This window comes from Eretmochelys imbricata, chromosome 13, assembly GCF_965152235.1.
Source record: "Eretmochelys imbricata isolate rEreImb1 chromosome 13, rEreImb1.hap1, whole genome shotgun sequence".
Classification (NCBI taxonomy): Eukaryota; Metazoa; Chordata; order Testudines; family Cheloniidae; genus Eretmochelys; species Eretmochelys imbricata.
In genome coordinates, this window is record NC_135584.1 from 10073564 (window position 1) to 10093721 (window position 20158).

Sequence of the window (20158 nt, forward strand, 5' to 3'; positions counted from 1 at the left end):
ACACTTCTGGAGCTAGAATATTGGCATGTACTATTCTATTTGTGTGCTACAAGTGAAAATAAGAAGCTTGAGTGATACTCTCCCTGTCCACTGTGTCTTTGTTAGCCTGTATTTCACACACTAGGATGATTAGACTATGGACGATTAGCCTCTCAAGAAGATCTCTCTCAGTCACAGTAGAAAACCCCATCTTTGGGGTGTAGGGCTGGAAGTAGGGTGACCAGAAATGTAAGGTTGGAAGTAGGGTGACCAGATAGCAACTGTGGAAAAAATGGGACAGGGGGTGGGAGGGTAATAGGCACCTATATATGAAAAAGGTCCCAAAAAACAGGACTGCTCCTATAAAAATGGGACATGTGGTCACCCTAGCTGGAAGGGACCTTGCAAGATCATCTAGTCCAGCCCTCTGTGCTGGGACAGGACCAAGTAAACCAAAACCATTGTTGACAGGTGTCTGGAATTTAAGAACAGGTTAGGCAACAACGGGGATTCCACACCCTTCCTGGGATGCTTGTTCCAGAGCTTAAATATCCTTATAGTTAGAAAGCTTTTCCTAACATCTAACCAGTATCTCCCTTGCTGCAGATTAAGCCCCTTAGTTTTTCCTCTTACCTTCAGTAGACATGGAAAAACTGATTACTGTCCTCTTTTTATAACAGCCCTTAACATATTTGAAGACTCTTTTGTAGCTGTGCATTTGATCTTTTTTTTTTCTTAAGTGTAGTACTTTGCACTTTGAGTCTTTATTGAACTTCATCTTGTTGATTTCAGACCAATTCTCTAATTGGTCAAGGTTGTTTTGAATTCTAATCCTATCCTCCAAATGGTTTGCAACGCTCCTCCCATTTTAATGTCATCCATAAATTCTATAAGTATAGTCTTCACTCCATTATCCAAGCCTATAATGAAAATATTGAATAATTCTGGACTCAGGTCCGATCCCTGCAGGACCCGGATAGATGCATCTTCCTAGTCCGACAGCATGCCATGGATAACTACTCTTTGAGTATGGTCTTGCAACCAATTGTGCACCGACCTTATAGTAATATCATCGTCTAGACTACATTTCACTAGTTTGCTTTGGAGAATGTCATGTGGGACTGTCAAAAGCCTTTCTAGAATCAAGATATCATGCCCATTGCTTCCCTTCCTCTCCCCATCCACTATGCCAGTAACCCTGTGAAAGGAAATTATGTTGGTTTGACAAATATATACTGGTTATTACTACTTCCTGAATATCCTCTAGGTGGTCACAAACTGATTGTTTAACTTATTTAAGAGGGTTCTTGCTTTCTCCAGGCTAGACTATGAGGTCCTTGTTAGAGTGAGGGGTGGAGGGGCTTTCCCTGACCCATGGATGGCTGTGCAAGAAAGTCCCCCGATAGCAGGCCTGATGCTTCTTGAGCTCAGAGGATAAAAACATCTGCTCGTGCCACTGCAGAACAACACACCAAAAGTGGTGTGAAGTGGGGATGAAGATGGCCTCTGGAGGACTGGCACTTACTGGAGAGCAATCTACTCCCTTGTACATACCCTGAGCAAACTCCTGGTCCTACTAAAGTTGACTTTATTGGGGCAGGGGTTTGCTCCCGGTGTATAGGCACGTCCTTCTTGGGAATTGCCCATAGGAGGTCCAATCCCTCCATGTTTCTGTTCTGTGGTATAAATGGTGTGACCTAGCCTTTTGAGTCTCTCCCCGGCTTCATGGCAGATTCAGCTTAAAGGTCTCCTATCCTATGTGTCTCTTGGCTATGGATGGGGAATGAGGAGGAAGAGATTTCGTCCGTCTGGCAGATTTGACCCACGTCTTACGGGAGCACTAGCCCCACTGGCTGGAAGAATCCGCACAGGGTGATCGTTCTAAACTGGGAATATTGAAGCCATTTCTTCCTGTATGCCACTTCTCCTTGTCACTTCTGTTTCAGCTCAAATATCCAGTATCTTGACAGATAAGAAATTCCCAAATCGCAAAAAGACTCCCTATATCTTGAGTTTCTTTAACTGATCTTATTAAGCTACAGTCTCTTGCACATAATCACATGAGTTGTGTTATAATGTAACTTGTCATAGTGAGGTACTCCCCTGATAAAAACCATCAGACATGCAAACGAGTGGCTATTTTTCTTATCAGTTAAACATATGTGAAGGCAAACAGGAGACCACGTCAGTTTAATATGTATTTCATCTGATCTAAATTAAAATAGGTGCAGGCTAATGCAGATATTGTTACTAAGGTTTTTCCTAATATCAAGCCACATGTATTTTGTATCAATGAGTACAGGACTAGAATTGTCTTTAGCCTACTCTCCAGTGTACTTAATTCTTTTCCTTCTTAAAGTATTGCCCTTCCAATCTTATAAATCATACAAACTTTACTCAACCCATAGCAAGGCAGTTGGTGATTGTCCTGAAGGGCTGCATGATTTGGCCCATGGGGTGGTTCCCCAACACCTTATACAGGCTTTCTGTAGGTTAAACATGTAACATTCCACTAGACTCTGCTTGAAAGTCTCTGTATCGTGGTAAGGGTCAGGAGTACAGTGCTACTAGTCTGAGTGGCTATTTACCAGGAGAGCTTGCACAGAGGGAAGCCTTGCGGTTCTAATTTGTGCACTACTTCACTTTGACCACAGCATTTCCATGGGGTCATGATCTCCAGGGCACAGAGCTGGGTTAGGCACCACTGATGACAAGAGCATCTGCACAGAGTCAATGGACTGAAGGGACCTTTCCCAGCATCATAAAGGTGACAGTAAAAACAAAATCCAAGATCTACCCAAGTTTTAAAAATGAACAGGGATGAAAGGGTGGGTTCTTGAATCAGTTCTGGAAGTGGATATGGCTTGACTTAAATAATTGAGAGTGACCTGCTCCGTTGTTTACTGTTGAAGGAACTCTGCAATACCCCCCTCCACAATTCCAGTTCCAACATCCTTTGCAGCACCATTCAAGATGTGCCCTGAGATCAAATCCTGCCCTTCCCTCTGCATGGAGGGCCCTGGTGACCATGGAACTAGCACAACTTGTGCTGCATGGAAGGGTCAGGCTTCTAAGCTCACCTGCTGTGCAGCATAGAGCTGGGCTCTGTGGGTGCTTTGTCTAGGATGGCAAGGAGGATTACTTTGAGAGCAAGAGGGATGAGGACTGTGGCAAATTGCCAGTACGATTATGATGGGTCCCACGCGTCCTCTTCTTGGGGTGAAGGGTCAGGGGACAGTTTCCTGCCCCTGAACTAGGGTATTTACTGTCCCACTAATAACCCAGAGAAGGATAGTAGAGAGGGAGGGACCCAGGCCCACCCTTTACTCCTGGTCCCAGCCCAGGGGCCCTAGGGATAGTGGTAAACCACTTGAACTAGTGCTTCCTTCCCCTGGGCTACTTCCCTCTCCTGCTCTTCAGCTCCGGGCTGGCTGGCTGGCTTCCTTCCTACTGTGCGTGCGTGCGTACAAGCCAGGTGTCTCTTTACCTAGAGTCTTAGTCTTCTAGCCAGCCACAGCACTTCTCCAAACTGCTCCAACTCTTTCCCCTGGGTGATTGAAGCAGGGGGGGTTTATCAGGTGACTAGCTTCAGGTACTTTAATTGGCTTCAGGTGCTTTTAATTAATCTATAGAAACCTTTCTTCCCTGTACAGGGCATAAGGCTTCTCCTCATCCTGGGACTTACATATCTCTCCTATATCACTCTCCTACTGCCTTCTGGCCATGCTGTATCACAGGACAAACTAGGTCAATACACCAGCCATTCTCTCCCTACAGAATGGGGAGCCTGCTGGCCACTGAGGCTAAGGAACAAATTTGATTGCTCTACAGTTTAAGGATTCCTCTCCCTAGTGCCCATAAACTTCCCCTGCGCCAATCCTTCTTACTCGTTAGTTAGCTTAACTATTCATTCCCTTGTACTCCACCTGTTTAGCTGAGCACTTTTTGCCCAGTTCTTTTGTACTGATCTAAGGAAAATATTTTTTTAGGGGAAAATTTGAACAAAACCAACTCAAATGCTTCAAAAATGTACAGAAGGATGCTGCATCTCTTCTTATTTCCTAGCTTCTTATAAAAGTGTCTTGTTGGTGGAAGTTACCCAAGGAAAAGGCTGTTGCAGCTGGGCTGGCTGCATGGTGGAAAGCATGAGTGAAACACTTGTGTGTGTGCAGGGGGGGATCCAAAAATAATTGTGGGGAATTTCATTGTTACACTTGACAGATGTTTCAGGAGTCCAGACCTGTATTCCCTTTGCAGGCAGAACTCTCAGTGGCTTCAATGCAAACAATGGGTATTTGGGATCTCTGAAATCAGGCTACTTATTTAGGTGCTGAAGGTTAGGCATCCAAACGTGAATTTTTTATTTTTGGCTACAGTACTGTCCAATTATTCTTAGACCCTGTTGCTAAGAGTTCCACTGTCACAAAGCAAATGACAAAAGCTCAAGACCAGCCATGCATAAAATGGGAGATGGAAACACCAAGGAGCCATACAGATATCATCAGCCAAATATTGATATTAGTGTACAGAAATGTCTGAAGGAAAAATTCCTATCTTTTTCTGCAAATGACACTGCTAATGTTTCCCATCAAGGTTCAGTCACTAGTGTTCTGTTGGGCTGGGAGAGGGGGAGATAGCTCATCTTTGTCTTCCAAGACAACGCTAACTCAATGGATCTTCCCCCTCCCCCAACACTTGACAAGATCATAAATCCAGCTCTGAAAATTAAGGGCTAAGTTTTTGTCAGATATTACCATGTAGGCTCGTATATCTGATCTGATGTTTGTTTACACCAAGAAGTAGCTTTTTCTGACAGAGGGACCTGAAATAACTCCAGAGACATTCATAATTCTGTTTGTTTGAACATGGAACAAAATATATGTGACAAACTATGGAGGGTTTTCAGAAGCTATTCAGGATTTCGCATTGTCTCAAGTGTAAAACAGTTGTCTTTTTCCTCTGTGTCCTTGCAAAATGCTGTACCCTCTTAGAGCATGTCTGCCCTGCCATCCAAGGTTGGACTGCATCCTGCGTGGACCTACCTGTGCTAGTGCAGCTAAAATGCAGTCCTGATGCAGTGGCATGGGCTAGAAACAGGAGTAGGTCCCTAGGGCCCTCTGCCTGCTTCCACAGACTCCTGGGCCACTGTCTCTAGTAGTGTAGCCATACCTTCAAAAAGGCAACTCTTGCATATCACTGACGGCCGTCAGGAGCTGTGTATGTGGAAATCAGGCACAGGCAAAATCGGCCTCTGAACATTTATACTGGAATGTTTAGCTTATAGAGTGAGTGACCAGAGTGAGTGACCAATTGGACCCGGTGTCCTTCGATCTAACAGGTCCAATAAGAGCTATATCAAAGCCAAACTGTAGAGATGTAGCAGTCTGAGCAGGTATCTGACCATATCACAAGTTACCAGCACAATCTTCTCTGCAATTTTGGATAACTTGCTTTATCTGTATTTTATATTTCATCAAAGACTTTTCTCCCATGCTCACTGCCCTCGGTCACTAGCCTGTAGCAGCTGAGTCAAGATTCAACTTGCCAAAGAGAAAGTTTAATGGAGTTCTGCAGATTATTAGAACACTTATTTCTATGAGCTCTTCAGGTTCTATAATATTAAACTAGGCTGAGGGGCATGATGCTGCAGATTCTTCCTCAGCTGGTTCTGCTGTACCCAATATCACTCAGGAAATGTACAGTAAAAGTACACCTCCTGAATGACAAAATAGTATTGTCCTGAGACCAAGTGGCATTCTCTTTGTACAGCCCCTCTCCAAATGACTCATTGTAAATTTCTGTACATTCATTTTCATACAAGTCTGTTACAGGCAGAAAATCCACCCAAAATTTGGTCCAGTAGCAAATACATGCGGTAATGGAGTCATTGCCTGCCCACTTGAGGGCACCAGAGGGGCAGGGCACTCTTAACCAGTAAGTGAACTCTACATAGAGTAGCTCATTCACTAACTGATTTATTAATTTATAGGCTATTTATGGTGCCCATCACCAGAGTGTCTGAGTAATGAGGGCATATTGCTGCCTTTGGGGTTTCTTCTGTATCTACCTTCCTCCAGCATTGCCATAATGATTAAGTGACAATCCAGCAAAGGGTTCTTATCTCATGCAATGTTCTGGCAGGAAATTGCTTGCTGAAATATACTAAGCTGCTCTTTGACTCTGCAGGGGTCTGTTCACAATTCTCTGTAAAAGCGAGTTTAGGTGAAGAGTTAGTGGACAATTGTTGTTTCAAATTGTGTTAGGCCAATATGCACTAGGGAACTTGTAGTGCGTAGTAGCAGGATCCATATGGCTAGCTAGTGTGTGGCAAGCTAGAGTTGTGGATTTACATCCAGTTTCCAGGCACTAACTGTTCGTCTAGACAAGCCCAAGGTGATTCTTGTTTAATTAATGGCAATACAGGGTCAACCTGAGCTTCGTCAAAACTTAAAACTACAGTTAACACAACAGCTGCTTGGTTTTAGTACTGCAGAGAAAGAGTTTCCTTTCTGTTACTGAATAAAACAGTGGCTGAAGCAGTACCCATGCTCATAGGATTCAATCCCAGGTAATAGAGTAACAGCCGTGTTAGTCTGTATTCGCAAAAAGAAAAGGAGGACTTGTGGCACCTTAGAGACTAACCAATTTATTTGAGCTTATTTATAAGCTTTCGTGAGCTACAGCTCACTTCATCGGATGCATACTGTGGAAACTACAGAAGACATTATATTCACAGAGACCATGAAACAATACCTCCTCCCACCCCACTCTCCTGCTGGTAATAGCTTATCTAAAGTGATCACTCTCCTTACAATGACAGGTTTCAGAGTAACAGCCGTGTTAGTCTGTATTCGCAAAAAGAAAAGGAGTACTTGTGGCACCTTAGAGACTAACCAATTTATTTGAGCATGAGCTTTCGTGAGCTACAGCTCACTCAGATGAAGTGAGCTGTAGCTCACGAAAGCTCATGCTCAAATAAATTGGTTAGTCTCTAAGGTGCCACAAGTACTCCTTTTCTTTTTTCTCCTTACAATGTGTATGATAATCAAGTTGGGCCATTTCCAGCACAAATCCAGGTTTTCTCACCCTCTGCCCCCCCCCCCCCCCACACACACACACACACAAACGCACTCTCCTGCTGGTTGGATGGGCTATTACCAGCAGGAGAGTGTCCCCTAATAATATTATTTATTCTTTGTGTTGCAGTGGTGCTTAAGAGCCCCAGTCGTCGACCAGGACTCCATTGTCATAGACGCTGGAGCAATCAGTTAATGGCATCCTGCCATTGCTGAATGTAGTGTTTTAGGTTACTGTTAAAATATATTAGTGCCATTTCCTTAAGAGATGCCTACAAGAAATGTCAGTCAAGATCATCACTTTTGGTTTACAAGAATTCTTAGCAGATTATCTCTAATCACTGAACAGAGCAGACCTAATTCCACTTTTCTAATAACATATGTTATATCTGGGTTAAAATATAAGAAGATGTATGAATTCTCTGCTGCTTTTCATGAGATGCTAAAACATGGTTTTACAGTGACTCTGGTCACTTCCAGAAAGCAAAGGATGTGTAAATAATAAGAAAGAGAAAAGTAGCTTTAAAATGTATTCCTTGATCTAGTCCCCATCACTAAATTGAACTTCAGTGTCTGGCTGGGAAAATGTGTTCTTTTATGTTTTACTCTAAGTCACTCATTTCAATGCTACGTGTATCTTTTTTATTACGGGGCAAGCTAAACAAATTTAAATCAACACAGGCAATATTTTACCTCCTCAAATCTAAGCCTCCCAGATTCTGCAGGCATTCAGGCTGCCCAGATCCTGAAAGTGGCATATGATAGTGACTCCAAACACTGAAATTGAATCGTGTTTAAAATTTGTCTTTTAACAATGGATGCAAAGGCACACCACCAATTTAACAGAGCCAAGTCATCTCCTGGAACTAAAGCGCAACAAATACAGTTAAAGAATGAGTGCCAGCAAGGCAAGTGAATGCTTCTGTCAGCCTCCCCTCTAATTAGACCCAATGCTCTTAAATAATCTCCTGGAATGTGGCATATCACTTTGCCACTTTCCTTTTAAATCCAGCCTTTCTTTGTTGCAAATTTCCTATCAAGAAACCGTTTTCAATTAAAAAAAAGAAAACCCTTATCCCCCTTCCAGTTATTTATTAAGAAACTCAGTGGATCAAACCCCACATAAATGAGCTGGTTTTGGAGAGAGTCAAACACATTAACGCATTTTCAGTACCAAGTTCAGAACCTCTGTGCTTCTCTCTTTGTAGAGGTTGAGGGAAAGCTCTGGTTTAGGAGGAAGAGAACAAAGTGAATGTGGATGAAGTATAATCCTGTTTCTGATGCTGCACCTAATGAGTTTCTTCTTTGGCTCAAACAGCAGGATACTCACCTGGGACTTCTGGTGATGCAGTTTCAAGTTCCACCTTCATATCTTTACTGTGAAAATAATGTATTCAGCAGCAGGTGTGTCTCTCAAAAAATTACTTGTATGGTTACCTCTACTGAGGGGCATGTCTACTCAGATGTGTAGCTAATACACAAGAACCACTCATACTGCTAAAGCTTTTCATGCATCGATCGATCCACCGCTCACTGACCACTGTGGGATAATGAAGTCTTCCTTTGTTTGCCAAAGGTGTTGGCCTCAAAATCCACTCTAATGTTCAATAATTACCCAGTGCTTAAAGTGCTTGCAAGAGCTCTGCTTTAGTCTGACTGGTTCCAACTGTCTGTGCATAAAATAAAGAGTTTTATAGCACCACCGCCCAGACTTTCCATCTAGGAAGCTTTACCCTTAAAGGCAAAGACCCTCAATACCATACCCACCATACCTGGCCAGAACAAACTACGAAGAGCATGTTCATGGCAAGACAAAAACATAAATACTCTTGCTGGAAGCTGGCAACTAATGCTAATTCTTAGAATTCAGAACTATAACACACACAAAACAGAAAAAAACAAAGCAGGCTGCTCCCTAAAATAGGCACAATTCACCCCAGACTATATTCTGTCTGACTGCTGCTCCCAGATCCTTCACTACAGAGTACACTAGCCTGCAAGCAGGTCCAGGAACCGTCCATACATGCGCACACATGTTGCAATTCCAACACAGTCCTCAATATGCCACAAAGACAATCTTAGCAACGAAGTTGAACCTTCCAAGAAAATTAAAGTCAAATCCTGAGCATCTTCAGGCAACTAATGAGCACTAGGCTTAGTAAATATTTAGCGTTTTGGTCAACTTTGGACCAGATTCACCGGTAAAGTCAAACTATTTTGTTTGGCAATGCAAAGCAGGTCAGTTTAGCTGGGTTTACTTTGCTTTGCATTGCTGGAGTGGCCCAGAGCAGCTGGAGTGTACTTGGATACCTGGTCCTTTAGTAAGAGTGGAATGTTAGTTTTAAATCTTTAAAACTCTTGCCTTTTAACAACTTTACAAGCCTCTTTTATGTAATGGAGCCTCAATAATACCTCTAGCACAATATGTTGTTTCTAAATATGTGCCCTTTATATTAGTTCACAAGGGTTAATCAATGATTGATAGATCTGTTAATAAAAGTTAATCAACAGTTATGGAATCTAGTAGTTCAACAGGTTGCCAATAACTGTTTAATACCATCTACTGATCTGCTTATAACCATCTAGAACTAGACTTGGAAGGATTAGATTTTTTTAATTGCTAAATATCTGTAAACATTGATTTCGGCTCGCAAGCTCACACGCACACAAACTGAAAATTTCCATAAATAATAATTGAACTTTACAGATAGGCATAGTCAAAAATGTACTGTTTGACAATGTATTAGAGACAAAATCCAGTAGTTTCCAATTTTGAATTAGGTTTGTTACAAATCGACTAGCGAATGAATAGTAAAAACATAGGTACTGTATGATTTGATGACTTAAGGATATTTACTTCATATATTTTGAGGTGTGATGTTGAAAATGTGTTGTAATCCTTCATAAAGATTTAACTTGTTGAATTTCAACATCTGTCATTAAATAATTCTGACCCCCCCACACACACACCCCTCACTATAATTTCCAGCAAATGTGAAACTGAAAATCAATAAAAAATTAAAACAAAATGCTTTAAAAATTATCAATATCTGTCAAAACTATATAAAAATTGAATTCTGCCAAGCCTACCTATACTGCATACTATCTAGGTCTGTAAGAGGCTTTTGGCAGCTATTTACCCTTTATAAACTCTGTACATGTGCACCCTAATATGAACTGTGACCCATATCTCTATGTATATATCAATGTCTGTGACATATCTCAGATGTTTTGTCTCTCAGGCTTTTCACCATTGATTCACCAGCAGTAGTTACCCTGTCAGGAATTTTAACATAAAGGCAAATGAGAAGACAGGGCAGTGGAATAGAAAAAAGATTACGATTTTTGAAATCAAAGGTGCTGCTCTAAATGCCCCCATCATTGAGGCAGGCAAGCAGTTTAAAATATTCACCTAATGAACAAAAAAATGCTGCCATAGTACTTAAATGATTCTGTAAATTCTCAGTCTTGCAAATGAGGATTTATAAGAATTTTAGAAACTTGTATCGGCTCATAATAATCTATGACTAATGTTAGAGGTCCACTACACCAATTTCACCCTCTGGTTTCCAGTTTTCGTGGCAAAAATATAAGTTTAGGTTCAATTAATTCAGCCACTTTGAAGTCCAGAAGACTTAACAGGAGTTGAGACAGTACCGTTCAATCTTTCATCTGTCTCCATGTGCAGTAATGGCTTCAGAACTAGAAAATGACAGGCTCAAAATGGTAGATGAAAGACTTGAGGAGCGTGTTTGTTAAATGGAATGACTCGATAAATGCACTATTATTACAGTGTGATGAGACTAGGTTGAGATCTTGATGCATATTTAGGATCTGAACTTTGGACACTTTGTTTCTGATAGATTCCTAAAACTCTTACCCTGGGTATTCAGCAGACCAAGGGAACAAATAACAAAGTCCAGTGAGTCTCCAAACTTGCTAGAAGTCTAATCATTATCTAAATTACCTTTCTGAGTAGCTCCATTATATAAACTCTCCATACATTTTGACTTCAGGGAGAGCTCCATCCTTTGAGAACTCAGAATCAGACCTGAAATATATGAACCGCATCTACAGAACTGGAACCTTTAATCTTATGTTCCCTAATCTCCTGATAATATATTTGATAGTACAGGTACCAATGCAAAGATTAAAAAAATCCCCACATACCCTATGAACAAGGCAAGTATACGTATGCCTTTGTTATTTGCATGGATGTAGCTGCTTTGTTAATGGTCTTATGCATAGAAGCCTTTAAGAAAAAGAGATCATACATTGATGTCTCTGCAGAGATTGTTTGCTTGAAGAGCCTGCTACTCAAAGCAACAGAGCACCTGCTGCTCTCACTCATTTCCGCACAGTTGTAAATGCTCAGCAGGCTCTCATTTAGGGCTGGTAAAAAAAATTTCCATCAAAACTGTTGTTTGATGGGGAAATTGAGTTTCAAACAGGAAATGAAATCTTCTGTGTAAAAAAAAAAAAAAAAAAAAATGTCTGCCACCCAAGAAAAATTCTGAGTTTTCATCAAAAACTTTAGCCTTTTAGCAAAAAACAAACCAAATTTTTTGAAAGTTGAAATTTTTCATTGGGGTGGGAGGGATCAATTTCTGACCATCTCTCTTCATTGTATTATGGGAGACTAAAACGATGGCCCTGCCTCCTAGGGGTGAGAGCGCCTACAAAGGTTCTGGCCCCTGCAAACACTGCTGTGGCTGCATGTCTGCACTCCTGAACACTGAACCTTTAATAAAAGGATGTGTCTTTTTTTCATTGTCTGGGAATATCAGAAGAACGAAGAGGTAAAAGAGAGGCTGTTCACTGTACAGAAACTGAGTGGTGGCATTTGCATGTTCTCTTAATGCTTCGTACATGGTGTGTACTTCGTGTTTTAGAATTCCAGAGCCCTGGGACACATTTTGAGTCCTCACCCAGGCTTGAATTAGGTTTGGTTGTCTCCATTCTTCTTCTAGAATCTTACTCTCTTTCCAAGACATACATAATTAGTCTTGGAGGCCACATCTAGCTGGTGTCCAATGCATCTGAGGTCTTGTGATTATTTAAGACCAAACAGACTATTGTCTGCCTGGTAACACTGAGGTTTTTTTGAATCCTTTCATTACAAGCGGCATCATCTGTATTTAACCCAGTTAAAAGTGTTTTGTGTTTGTTTCTCCCTCACCAGGTGGAAACAGTAATGCAGCAAAGTAGTAACAGTGTATGGCCCTTTTCCTAAGCAGTGATTTCTTCTGTAAGATTCCTTTCCTCAGACAGGTCACATGGATTGGTTACTAGTTGAAGCTTATTACATTTTGACCGCAAAACTATTAAATCACATCCTTTTGTTGTTGTTGTTCTTGTTTTGTGGTTTTACAAATTATAATGAAACTACTAATTATGGCAGCCACTTAGGTGTGACAAATTAGTTGACAATCTGACGATGTCACTGTGCAACCTTGAAAAAAATGCAGCCTTACAGTGAAAATGGAATATTTAACTACAAATGCTTGCAACTGGTAAAATTGCTTTCAAGGATCCTGCTTTCAAAATCGTGACCGAAAACGTCTGTTTCACTTAATACAAGTTATATATATATTATATATAACCACTTCCTCCTCCTCACTCCCCTCATCTAGTCTCATTTATATCTGGTTCATGATAAAAATAACGCTTTTGCACTGATCTTTCGTAATGCCTATAATACAGGAGTACTGAAAAGAATGTCTAGATGCTTTTAGCCTTAATTTCAAAGGGTACTGTACTGAGAAAGTGACAGCCAAGTGAAAAGTAGCTGTTTTGCAAGTTCACAATGTATCCAAGAGCAAACAATGCACACATGCATGTATATGCACATGTACATTTACACACACTCCTTCACTCACTCCTATAATTTATTTACTAACTTCCCTACAATACAGAACAGGGGTTGGCAGCCTTCGGCATGCAGACCATCAGGGTAATCCGCTGGTGGGCCGCGAGACATTTTGTTTGCGTTGACTGTCCGGAGACACGGCCCCCCGCAGCTCCTAGTGGGTGTGGTTTGCCATACCCTGCCAATGGGAGCTGCGGGAAGCCGCGGGCTGCAGGGATGTGCTGGTTTAGACTGAGAATGGTTCTTGCAAATATTGCTTATGATAGTTGTGATGTCATTCACTCCAGCAGAGAAACCAGGAAGCCTGCTGAACAAACCCCTCAGAACTTAAAGTGGTGAGAATTGTCTAAAATTCTGTTGGCTCAGAGTGTGGGGTCTGAGCCCACTGCCATTGAAATCAGAGTTAAAACTCCCATTCGCTGCAGTGGAGCAGGATCAGACCCCTGATACTGATCTCACATAAGGGACAAATAATCTTGCGGAGAAGGCACTGGATGCGGGTTCAAAGAGCAGCGTTCCATTTATGGTTCTACTATAGCTATGTTAGGCACGTCATTAATGTCTCTGACTTGGTTGCCCATCTATAAAATGGGGATGATAATACTTCCTTTTCTCCCACCCTCTATCTGTCTTCTCTATTTAGACTGTGAGCTCTTCGGTACAGCGACAAGTACAATGGATCCCCCCATCTGTTGGGGGTTTACAAGCTACTGTAAAACAAATAATCAACTACATCAGTTTTAGGCTACTCAGATTCATCCTAAATATTCTATTTATTAGTGGTATGTTTTTTACCAGTCTCCAGGTTGACTTCAATAGGAATTTGACCTGGGTAAGGACTGAAAGATTTGCCGCATTGTTCTTTAAAATATTTAGAATTTTTTTTCTGTTATTTGTGGGTCATTTAAAGCCTACTAAGGCCGCAGAAATCATTTGATCTTCAGTTGAAAACAAGCAAAAGGAGTAGATACATGTGATAATTTTATGTTCAGTAATTGCTACTTTATTCAAAATACTGATTATCCAAAACAAGCTGACATTGGGGTGGGGAATTATTCCACTGTTTCTGCTTCATAAATGGAGCCATTATATAAGAGAGCCTAACTTACAGCAGTAAAATATTTCTTTTTATGTTTTAAAACCTATAGGCTGATTTTAATTTAATTAACCAAACTTTTTATTAAAACATTGACAGAATTCCTCTTTTAGCATTTGAAGCAAATTGTTGTTCTCAAACGGCAAACTCAAAATATGGGTCATATTTCCTGTGTATTAAACAAGTATTTCACTGATATTTAAGGTTAATTATTGTAATTGAAAAGCAATAGATTATTGTGCTTCAGTACGTTTCTGAGATGTGACAACTGTTGTTGCTATGTAATTAACTTGAAATTACATAAGCTACAATGGTATAATTACTAGAAGGGATAGTGGGGTAATGTTCTGCTTTCACCTACAACAAGACAACTGGAGTTCCGTTTGTCTTGAGTAATCTAGATCCTTGAAGGCTTATTTGCATGGATTGTGATGTAGCCTGCTGGAAAGGGCTTCAAAGTGTGCCGTTGCATAACAAGTCTGACACTCATAGTCCTCAATATTGGTTTCTACTTTCCAGATATTTAGTGGAACATTTTGTTGGCATGTTAAGTAATATCAGAAGTATGCCCAGTTTAAATAAAGTTGATAGGATGAATAAAGATGTCAAGAAAATACAAAGCGTAAAATGTTAATGTGGAAATTCTGCCTTCATTTATGCTCCCTCCATGCCCACTGGACTACCCCAGGCAAGTCGAACTTAAAAGCCAGCATTGACACAGCTGATAAGTGGCAGTGCTTGATGATCTTGGCAGTACAAAGTATGAGAGGAGTTGCTGTCTGCATGGGTTTCATTGAACTTTTCCATCAGCAAGTGCAAATCTTGCCTGCCTGAATGGAGCTGGGCAAATTGTGGGATGTGGGGTTGGTCTTGTTTTGTTTTGGAAAATAGCTAATTAGCTAAAAATGCAGTTGTGGTTAGGAGGGGAAATGGGGGAGGGGACGTTCCCCAAAAGTCAAGGTTTTGTTTTGATATTTTATAAAGGAAAAAATTTAATTTTTATTTTGAAGCGGTTGTAGTTTCAAGATTTAGCTAGTTTTAACAAAACAAAAATTTTAAAAATGAAGCATTTGGGGCCAAATGCAAGTTTCATTTGACTGAATTTTAAAAAAAAATTCTGTTTGCAAGAGGAAAAACTAAAAATTTTTGGTTTAGGCTAACCTGAATTTTTTTAATTTTTTTTTTATATATTTGGGTGCGGTTCAGCCACGGAACTGAAAAATCAACTCTTTATCCAACTCTATGCATTAGTAAGGCTGGTGGGATTAAACTCTAAGGTTTATTTTGACTTTCATTCTGATTCCTAGAAAAGCTGACTCTCAGGCTGAACTCAGGCTGAAGTTGAAAGTGAAATTGCCTTTGCCTGGCTGCTTCTGTGAAACTTCATGAGCCGTAGAGGATAAACCATGTGACCAGTGGTCATGAAGCAAGTTGAAACCTCACAACCCAGCCTAGAACAATCCATGTCTATCCAAAGACAGTAAAATATTCCATTTCCAGGTTTCAACTTCTGTGACAACACATCAGTTTTGCAAACAAAATTAATTTAACAGAAGAGATGTGCATTTTTTTACAAGTATGTGTAACCTGAATGCTATATGGAGAAGTGCATTAAGCATGGGACGTGGGTCCAGAAAGACACCCCTGTAAAGTACTCCGGTCCCTCACTAGAACGCGGGATTTGGGATCCATGCGCGGTACCGCGTTAAAATGAATTGCAATTAAAGTAATTACATTTGGAATCCATGGCCCCAACCATATTATATGTGAATTCGTGCTGTATAGACGTGCGTTCTAGCGAGGGTCTGGTGTATTCAAATATCCTCATCAGGATTATAATCAGGCCATCTGATTTTTTTCAAGCCCAAAACTAATCCAAGTGACTACAGTACCACAAAGTCCTTAAGCCTCCTGGCTTTTCATTTCCTAACTTGATCATGTATGTACCCAACAGAGCAGAAACTAGCAAACATCATGGGTGAATTTCTGACCCCGTGGACACAATGGCAAAACTCTCGTTGACTTCAGTGGAGCTTGGATTTCACCCCCATGTGTTCTGAGCCTCTAACTGAACAAATAGTTTCTTCAGTAAGGTTTAGATCCAAAAGAACATGTCTGGCTTTGGGTTTCCCTCAGCTGCCTTTTGTGGTTATTTCCTCCTTTTCCTTTATGTAAAATTAATTTAGTGCTTATCAAAATGAGGGACAGACTGTTCTCACTTGAGCTAGCCATAGTCAATGTGCATGTATAAACAGAACCTTTGTCACAGTTCAGGTCAGCTGCACCTGTATTTCCCCTTTTAGGTTCCCAGCTCCTCAGTCATCCCTTCTCTTGAGTGGAGGCCTGTATCTCTCTCTCTCTCTCTCCCCCCCCCCACCTGGAATTTTTCCAGGCTGCACAATTCCCTGTCTACACTGTGATACTTCCAACAAGACAGGCTGCCTAAACAGGCCAGCATCTGTGCTTGGCTTACTCTTTACAGCCAGTTATGTTGTTTATAGCCTTCAATTAGGAGCTCCAGAGATACTAAAACTTAATTATATAAGGTTTGATTTGGGGTCTCCCCCCCTCCAAGGATATTGCAGGAAATTGCCATATCCTCTTCCGAAGAGAGACTCCTAATTGCACTAAATTAGTTGTTGGTTTCCTCATGTGGCCCAAATTGAACCTAAAAACTCATTTTACTCATGATGTTAGTCAAGATGTGAATCCCATTGTTCCCAGACAGTAATTAAGTGCCTTAATTCACTGCACTGCCACCTCTTCCCTCCTTAGCTTTCTTGTCTCTGAAGCCCAAGCAATGGCCCAAAAGAAATGATCTTTCAAAGAATGAATAGCCTTTCATGATGTGTGAGCTGGATGGAGTTCTTATTGAATCATGTCCTCATTAAGGATAATTATGTCAAAGAAAAGGAGCGGGTACAGCTGAAATGAATTAAATGTGTAGCAGCAGGAGGAGATATGAAGGAAGTCGATGGTTATTATTGTGAGTGTTTAGGACTATTGCCAACCCAAGCATTTGAAAATTATGATAATTTCAAAAATATATTTTGGGCTGTTTTTATTTGCCTTCTGGCTTTTTAGCTTTTGGGGGTTTAATTTTCCCGCTTTTCTCTGCAAATCTAAGGGCTTAAAAACTTAATTTTTTAAAATGAAAGATGAGATCCCTATGGAATCACATGATGCCACCAGCTGGGTTTCATGGAAAAAACCACATACTGCAAGTCTTGCAATAAAATCATTAGAGCTGGCAACAATGAAAAATGTGCAGAACGCAAAGGACTTGATTCTCCACTCCATTATACAGTGCTCTATATCCACTGGTAGCACGGGAGTCACAATGATGTAAAACTGGTGTAACAGAGTGGAAAATTAGACCCTAGGGCCTAATGAGTACTTCCATAGACTTCAGTGAGACTACTCATTTGCTTAAAGTTAGGCACCTTGCTGAATCAGGGCCTACATTTGCAGTCTGTATGTTAGTTTAATGTCCCTAAGTACTCACAAGAAGGTACTTTTGCTTTGACAGAATGGGCCAAGTTCAGACTTACTGTAAGCAAGATGTCATGCCCTTGAAAGTCTCTGGGCCACATTCAATGGTGACAGGTTTCAGAGTAACAGCCATGTTAGTCTGTATTCACAAAAAGAAAAGGAGTACTTGTGGCACCTTAGAGACTAACCAATTTTTTTGAGCATAAGCTTTCGTGAGCTACAGCTCACTTCATCGGATGCATACTGTGGAAAATACAGAAGATGGTTTTTATACACACAAATCATGAAAAAATGGGTGTTTATCACTACAAAAGGTTTTCTCTCCCCCCACCCCACTCTCCTGCTGGTAAAAGTGATCACTTTACATAAGCTATTACCAGCAGGAGAGTGGGGTGGGGGGAGAGAAAACCTTTTGTAGTGATAAACACCCATTTTTTCATGATTTGTGTGTATAAAAACCATCTTCTGTATTTTCCACAGTATGCATCCGATGAAGTGAGCTGTAGCTCACGAAAGCTTATGTTCAAATAAATTGGTTAGTCTCTAAGGTGCCACAAGTACTCCTTTTCTTTTTATTCAATGGTGAAACAACTGTGCAGGTTGCACTTTGGGGGGTCACCAAGTGTGTGTAAACGGTAAAGCAGTGTAACTTGTGCTGATTTGGTACTGAACAGGCATGAAATGTGAGCTTAACTTGCATGCCCAGGAGACAGAAGGGGACAACATGTCTGGAAAAATTATTAACAGGAGGGTTTAAAATAAAGCAGCTTCCCCAAGTTAAATCCTCTTGTGAATTGCTTCTCCTGCTGTTTCCCCTCTTCCCTTAGTGTGAGAGTCACCTTTGTCTCACACACTCACTGACTATAAAGCTGCTTATATTCCTTTACACTAGAGCTGGGCAAAACTTTCCAAATTTAAATTTTTCAGTTTAAAAAACTTTGGAACTAAATGTTGACTAACCTTTTGCAAATTCCACCCCCCTCTTTTTTACAAGCTCAAATTTACACTAATTTTCCAACCCACTTTCACCACATGCATGACTTACTCCATGAATGAGTTTGGCCCAGTGATTTCATTTCTTTATATATATCTAAGGCACACAGTCATTAACCAGAGCTTACTGGAAAAAAATTGCTTTAAACTTTCTCTCTCTTTTCTGCATTGGCTTTTGTTTATCAATTATATTATTTATTTTAAAGTGTTTTTTCTGCAAACCCCACACCTCTTAATTATTTTTATAGGGCCATAACCTGTTCCAGTTTAGACCTTTTTAGGCTTAATTAACCTTTGGCTGGAAAGCTTTTCTAAATGGAACAAGGGCTTCAAGGGACAATGTGTGTCAGGGAAGCTCCTTCAAATACAAAGCAGCATGTTTGTGAGTTGCATGTGACCCTAGAGATTACTCAGATTATTTGGTGCTATCCTGCAATTAGAACTCTATATTTACAAGGTTTACAAACCTGTCAAGAAGATGCTTTTAAAGTGGTCATGGCAGTGTGAGAATCATGGGTCTGAGTCTCATCTTGTGCTAATTTTCATCTAGAAACCCACTGACCTCTATGGATTTACAGCTGGGTAATTTAGAAGAAAATCCCCTATGTTGTAAACAAACACATCAATTTACTATTATTATATAGAATACTGTATGTTGGGACTAAATATGCTATTTTACTTTTTTTATATTTCCTTTAGCCTGGACAATGGAAACCAATGAAGTCAGTTTCACTTTTGTTTATAGTTGGTTTCACTTTCAGGATCTTAGTTTTGTAAAGTTTTTGGGTTTCAGACACTTCTGGGAGAGAAATGTTTATTTGTTTAAAAACTTTCATTGAACTTTTTTAAATTGCAGAGGCATTTCTATCGGCCCTGGGTTACAACAAAGGTTGCTAAATTTGAACTGATAGTTCAAGGGACGCTATCACATAAACCCAAATAGCTAGTCCTGCAATCCAGTTAATGAATACTTACTTTGGCTGACTTATTATTTACTACTGTACATTTCCATGGCACCAAATCAAAAGATATAACAACACACTGTTACCAAATGAATATCTGGTAAAGAAAGAAATGGTAAAAGAAACCACTACCTAAGCCTCAAAAAGTCCAAGTATAATGTAGAATTGTCCTGCTGAATGGCTGGATCTCTAGAATAGAATCCTAGACCTGGAAGGGACCTCGAGAGGTCATCTAGTCCAGTCCCCTGCACTCGTGGCAGGACTAAGTATTATCTAGACCATCCCTGACAGGTGTCTGTCCAACCTGCTCTTAAAAATCTCCAATGATGGAGACCCCACAACCGCCCCTAGGCAATTTATTCCAGTGCTTAACCACCCTGACAGTTAGGAAGTTTTTCCTAATGTACAACCTAAACCTCCCTTGCTGCAATTTAAACCCATTGCTTCTTGTCCTATCCTCAGAGGTTAAGAAAAACAATTTTTCTTCCTCCTCCTTGTAACAACTTTTTATATACTTGAAAACTGTTGTCTTCTCTCAGTCTTTTCTAACCAGACTCAACAAACCCAGTTTTTTTCAATCTTCCCTCATAGGTCATGTTTTCTAGAACTTTAATCATTTTTGTCGCTCTTCTCTGGACTCTCTCTAATTTGTCCACAACCTTCCTGAAATGTGGCACCCAGAACTGGACAC